Source organism: Pseudoliparis swirei, chromosome 5 (genome assembly GCF_029220125.1).
Source record: "Pseudoliparis swirei isolate HS2019 ecotype Mariana Trench chromosome 5, NWPU_hadal_v1, whole genome shotgun sequence".
NCBI lineage: Eukaryota > Metazoa > Chordata > Actinopteri > Perciformes > Liparidae > Pseudoliparis > Pseudoliparis swirei.
Window position 1 is genome coordinate 128,835 of NC_079392.1, and position 6,749 is coordinate 135,583.

Below are 6,749 nucleotides of genomic sequence, written 5' to 3' on the forward strand. Positions count from 1 at the left end.
TAATGTTGGAGGCCCACTTCAGGTCCCGGGAGATTGTGGATCCCAGAAACTTGAAGGTCTCCACCGCAGGAACAGTGCTATTTTGAATGGTGAGCGGGATAGTGTTGGGGGGCTCCTCCTGAAGTCCACTGTCATCTCCACAGTCTTGAGCTTGTTCAGCTCCAGGTGGTTCTGTCCACACCAGAGGACCAGCCGTTCAACCTCCGTCTGTACGCAGACTCGTCACCGTTCCTGATGAGGCCGATGACCGTTGTGTCGTCTGCGAACTTCAAGAGCTTAACAGACGGGTCCTCTGAGGTGCAGTCGTTGGTGGAGAGTGCACACATCCTGGGGCGCCAGTGCTTATGGTCCGGTGCTGGATGTGGTTTTCCCAGCCTCACCTGCTGCGTCCTGTCTGTCAGGAAGTTTGTGATCCACCGCAGGTGGGGCTGGCATGGCGAGCTGGGAGAGTTTGGGTTGTAGAACCTCCGGGATGATCGTGTTGAATGCAGAGCTGAAGTCCACAAACAGAACCCTTGCATATGTCCCTGGGGAGTCGAGGTGTTGCAGTAAATGGTGCAGTCCCATATTTATTGCGTCATCCACCGACCTGTTTGCCCGTAGGCAAACTGCAGGGGTCCAGCAAGGCCCCTGTGACGTCCTTCAGGTGGGTCAACACCAGCCTCTCAAAGGACTTCATGACCACAGACGCCAGGGCGATGGGTCTGTAGTCATTTAATCCTGTGATGGAGGATTTCTTGGGCACCGGGATGATCAAGGAGCTTGAAGCAGGAAGGACTTCACAGCTCCAGTGATCGTTGAAGATCTCCGTGAAGATGGGGGACAGCTGGTCAGCACAGACTTTCAGGCAGGAGGGGACACGCCTGGGCCCGGAGCCTTCCTGATCTTCTGCCTCTGAAAGAGCCGACTCACATCCTCTTCGCAGATCCTCAGTGCCGTGGGGTTGGATGGGAGAGGTGAGTCAGAGAGTGGAGGTGATTGTTCGATGATGGAGCAGTTGGGCGGGGTGGAAGTGGGCTTGTCGAACCTACAATAGAAGACATTCAGGTCGTCAGCCAGTCGGTGATTGTCCTCAGTGGGGGGGGTGGTCTCTTGTAGTTGGTGAGTACTTCCAGGCCTCTCCAAACCTGACGAGGGGTCGTTGGCTGAAAACTTTTTTTCCAGCTTTTCAGTGTAGCTCTTCTTAGCTACCTTGATCTCCCTCGTCAGTGTGTTTCTGGCCTGGTTGTACAGAATCCTGTCCCCACCTCTGTAGGCCTCCTCTTTAGCCCGGCGAAGCTGCCTGAGTCTTGCAGTGAACCAGGGTTTATTGTTGTTGTATGTGCAGAAGGTTTTTGTCGGCACACACATGTCCTCACAAAAGCTGATATATGATGTCACAGTGTCAGTTAGCTCATCCTTTATTATGAATCCTTTATTATGACTCCTTTATTATGAATCCTTTATAATGACTCCTTTATTATGAATCCTTTATTATGACTCCTTTATTATGAATCCTTTATTATGAATCCTTTATAATGAATCCTTTAGTATGACTCCTTTATTATGAATCCTTTATTATGACTCCTTTATTATGAATCCTTTATAATGACTCCTTTATTATGACTCCTTTATTATGAATCCTTTATAATGAATCCTTTATTATGACTCCTTTATTATGAATCCTTTATTATGACTCCTTTATAATGACTCCTTTATTATGAATCCTTTATTATGACTCCTTTATAATGACTCCTTTATTATGAATCCTTTATTATGAATCCTTTATAATGACTCCTTTATTATGACTCCTTTATTATGAATCCTTTATAATGAATCCTGTATTATGACTCCTTTATTATAAATCCTTTATAATGAATCCTTTATTATGACTCCTTTATTATGAATCCTTTATAATGACTCCTTTATAATGACTCCTTTATTATGAATCCTTTATTACGACTCCTTTATTATGACTCCTTTATTATGAATCCTTTATAATGACTCCTTTATAATGAATCCTTTATTATGACTCCTTTATAATGAATCCTTTATTATGACTCCTTTATTATGAATCCTTTATTATGACTCCTTTATTATGAATCCTTTATTATGACTCCTTTATAATGACTCCTTTATTATGAATCCTTTATTATGACTCCTTTATAATGACTCCTTTATTACGAATCCTTTATAATGAATCCTTTATTATGAATCCTTTATTATGAATCCTTTATAATGAATCCTTTCTTATGAATCCTTCATAATGAATCCTTTATTATGAATCCTTTATTATGAATCCTTTATAATGACTCCTTTATAATGACTCCTTTATAATGAATCCTTGATTATGAATCCTTTATAATGAATCCTTTATTATGAATCCTTTATTATGAATCCTTTATTATGAATCCTTTATAATGACTCCTTTATAATGAATCCTTTATTATGACTCCTTTATTATGAATCCTTTATAATGAAACCTTTATAATGAATCCTTTATTATGAATCCTTCATTATGAATCCTTTATAATGAATCGTTTATAATGAATCGTTTATTATGAATCCTTTATTATGAATCCTTTATTATGACTCATTTATTATGAATCCTTTATAATGAATCCTTTATAATGAATCGTTTATAATGATTCCTTTATTATGAATCCTTTATTATGAATCCTTTATAATGAATCCTTTCTTATGAATCCTTCATAATGAATCCTTTATTATGAATCCTTTATTATGAATCCTTTATTATGAATCCTTTATAATGACTCCTTTATAATGACTCCTTTATAATGAATCCTTGATTATGAATCCTTTATAATGAATCCTTTATTATGAATCCTTTATTATGAATCCTTTATAATGAATCCTTTATTATGAATCCTTTATAATGAATCCTTTATTATGAATCCTTTATTATGAATCCTTTATAATGACTCCTTTATAATGAATCCTTTATTATGACTCCTTTATTATGAATCCTTTATAATGAATCCTTTATAATGAATCCTTTATTATGAATCCTTTATTATGAATCCTTTATTATGAATCCTTTATAATGAATCCTTTATAATGAATCGTTTATTATGAATCCTTTATTATGAATCCTTTATTATGACTCATTTATTATGAATCCTTTTTTATGAATCCTTTGTAATGAATCCTTTATAATGAATCGTTTATAATGAATCGTTTATAATGAATCGTTGATAATGAATTGTTCATAATGAATCCTTTATAATGAATCGTTTATAATGAATCCTTTATGCACTAAGGCGGTCTCACTGAGTGGAAACTAGGAAACTGAGATGGAGTAGAGAAGCTTCTGAGAAGGTTTTGTACATTTAAATTCATGTAACACTTGTTAGGAAAGTCAAGCATTTCCATGTATATATATATATATATCTGAAGCATATCCTTGACCTGAAGAACAGCTGCTCACATTGTGGACCTGCTGGTGAGAGCCAGAGGGTGACAGAGCAGCTGAGAGGTACCGGAGGCCTCCTGCTGAGAAGCAGATTATTTATTAGTACTTGGAGTTTATTTACTGGACCTATGAAACATCGAAACATGAAAGACATTTCATCTTTCTTATGATATGATATTCCTTTAGTCGTCTGTGTGTCTATGTATTATGCCTGATACAGTTAAAGTCAGTCAGTTTAACTCTATACAGGATCCATGGGAGGACAACACAGCTTCAACATTATACAACGTTATTTCTGTAAAATCCATGAATCTGTATATTTTGATAATAAAGTAATGATACGCTGCTGGTCACCTAACATACTCTGCTCTAGTCAGGGCCCTCGTGGTTGCTATGACGATGGGATACGTTCCTTATCTCTATCTAACACTGACACTTTGATTTAACAGAAGAAACACATGCAGTCAGCAGGACCTGGGGTCCAGACTCGGGTCAAAGAGGACGGAAATCTCCTGAGGAGGTTCTGAGGAGGTTCTGAGGAGGTTCTCCTGAACCACGAACAACACGAGAGACGAGAGTCACAGAGACTCCTTCAGCCTAACACACACACACACACACACACACAGGTGTGTGTCCTCATAGTGTGTGTGTGTCCTCATAGTGTGTGTGTGTCCTCATAGTGTGTGTGTGTCATCATAATGTGTGTCCTCATAGTGTGTGTGTGTGTTTGTATGTGTGTGTGTCCTCATAGTGTGTGTTTGTATGTGTGTGTCCTTATAGTGTGTGTGTTTGTATGTGTGTGTGTCCTCATAGTGTGTGTGTTTGTATGTGTGTGTCCTCATAGTGTGTGTGTTTGTATGTGTGTGTGTCCTCATAGTGTGTGTGTGTGTGTATGTGTGTGTGTCCTCATAGTGTGTGTGTTTGTATGTGTGTGTGTCCTCATAGTGTGTGTGTTGTATGTGTGTGTGTCCTCAGTGTGTGTGTGTGTGTGTGTGTCCTCATAGAGTGCGTTTGTATCAGTGTGTGTCCTCATAGTGTGTGGGTTTGTATGTGTGTGTCCTCATAGTGTGTGTGTGTATGTGTGTGTGTCCTCATAGTGTGTGTATGTGTGTGTGTCCTCATAGTGTGTGTGTTTGTATGTGTGTGTGTCCTCATAGTGTGTGTGTTTGTATGTGTGTGTCCTCATAGTGTGTGTGTGTTTGTATGTGTGTCCTCATAGTGTGTGTGTTTGTATGTGTGTGTGTCCTCATAGTGTGTGTGTGTTTGTATGTGTGTGTGTCCTCATAGTGTGTGTGTGTTTGTATGTGTGTGTCCTCATAGTGTGTGTTTGTATGTGTGTGTGTCCTCATAGTGTGTGTGTTTGTATGTGTGTGTCCTCATAGTGTGTGTGTTTGTATGTGTGTGTCCTCATAGTGTGTGTGTTTGTATGTGTGTGTGTCCTCATAGTGTGTGTGTTTGTATGTGTGTGTCCTCATAGTGTGTGTGTTTGTATGTGTGTGTCCTCATAGTGTGTGTGTGTTTGTATGTGTGTGTGTCCTCATAGTGTGTGTGTTTGTATGTGTGTGTGTCCTCATAGTGTGTGTTTGTATGTGTGTGTCCTCATAGTGTGTGTGTTTGTATGTGTGTGTGTCCTCATAGTGTGTGTGTTTGTATGTGTGTGTGTCCTCATAGTGTGTGTGTTTGTATGTGTGTGTCCTCATAGTGTGTGTGTTTGTGTGTGTGTCCTCATAGTGTGTGTGTATGTGTGTGTGTCCTCATAGTGTGTGTGTGTATGTGTGTGTGTCCTCATAGTGTGTGTGTTTGTATGTGTGTGTGTCCTCATAGTGTGTGTGTGTATGTGTGTGTCCTCATAGTGTGTGTTTGTATGTGTGTGTGTCCTCAGTGTGTGTTTGTATGTGTGTGTCCTCATATTGTGTGTGTTTGTATGTGTGTGTGTCCTCATAGTGTGTATTTGTATGTGTGTGTCCTCATAGTGTGCGTGTTTGTATGTGTGTGTCCTCATATTGTGTGTGTTTGTATGTGTGTCCTCATAGTGTGTGTGTTTGTATGTGTGTGTGTCCTCATAGTGTGTGTGTTTGTATGTGTGTGTCCTCATATTGTGTGTGTTTGTATGTGTGTGTGTCCTCATAGTGTGTATTTGTATGTGTGTGTCCTCATAGTGTGCGTGTTTGTATGTGTGTGTGTCCTCATAGTGTGTGTGTTTGTATGTGTGTGTGTCCTCATAGTGTGTGTGTTTGAATGTGTGTGTGTCCTCATAGTGTGTGTGTTTGTAAATGTGTGTGTCCTCATAGTGTGTGTATGTATGTGTGTGTGTCCTCATAGTGTGCGTGTTTGTATGTGTGTGTGTCCTCATAGTGTGTGTGTTTGTATGTGTGTTTGTCCTCATAGTGTGTGTGTTTGAATGTGTGTGTGTCCTCATAGTGTGTGTGTTTGTAAATGTGTGTGTCCTCATAGTGTGTGTATGTATGTGTGTGTGTCCTCATAGTGTGTGTGTTTGTCTCCTCGTCTCTCCTCCATCTCGAGGCTCAGGACTGTAATCTCTGTCCGTTCAGAGGAAACAGAAATTACATCTGCCTATAGGAAGAGATCGTTTCCTTGTTAGTCCTCCGAGGCCCTGATGACCATGTGTGTGTGAGTGTGAGTGTGTCTGTGTCTGTGTGTGTGTGTGTGTCTGTGTGCAGATTGCATTAGCGTGCCGGCTGCGTGGAAAGCCTCCGCCCGCCTCGCCGCCAGAGGAACGATCCAGGAAGCAATGACAAGTCTTCCTGGTCTTCACCTGCTGGTCCTCACAGGGACGTCTCACTGAAGGTCTGGAAGGGTCTGGAAGGGTCTGGGGCTCACATGTAGATCCCCCACCGGAAGCCTTCTGGTGCAGTATATATATATATATATACTGCACCAGAATATTATATAAATAATTTTTATATATTTATATATATATTTATATTTATATTTATATATATATTTATATATATATATATTTATATAAATACATTACATATAAAAATATATATATATATATAAATATTTTGTGGTGGTTAAAATGTTTCAAATTGGGTGTTTCCACAACATATATACAAAGGGTGTATTAAACTTTTACATTGGGTTATATTAGGCTTAAATTACATATAAAATATGTATATATGTACACTACCATTCAAAAGTTTGGGATCACTTAGAAATGACTTTATTTTTCAAAGAAAAGCACTGTTTTTTCAATAAAGATAACATTAAATTAATCAGAAATACACTCTACATTGTTAATGTGGTAAATGACTATTCTAGGTGGAAGTGTCTGGTTTCTAATGAAATATCTCCAGAGGTGTATAGAGGCCCA

The 6,749-nt window shown here is 39.2% G+C and overlaps 1 long non-coding RNA gene across 1 annotated transcript in view; it reads left to right on the plus strand.

The window, feature by feature from the left end:
- The first annotated feature begins 3,092 nt into the window (after positions 1-3,092).
- The window catches only part of LOC130193511 (uncharacterized), a 4,102-nt gene continuing 445 nt past the window's right edge, over positions 3,093-6,749 (plus strand). The window contains exons 1-2 of the long non-coding RNA XR_008831656.1: positions 3,093-4,038; positions 6,094-6,220. This is a non-coding gene — a long non-coding RNA (uncharacterized LOC130193511). The remainder of the gene's footprint in view (positions 4,039-6,093; positions 6,221-6,749) is intronic.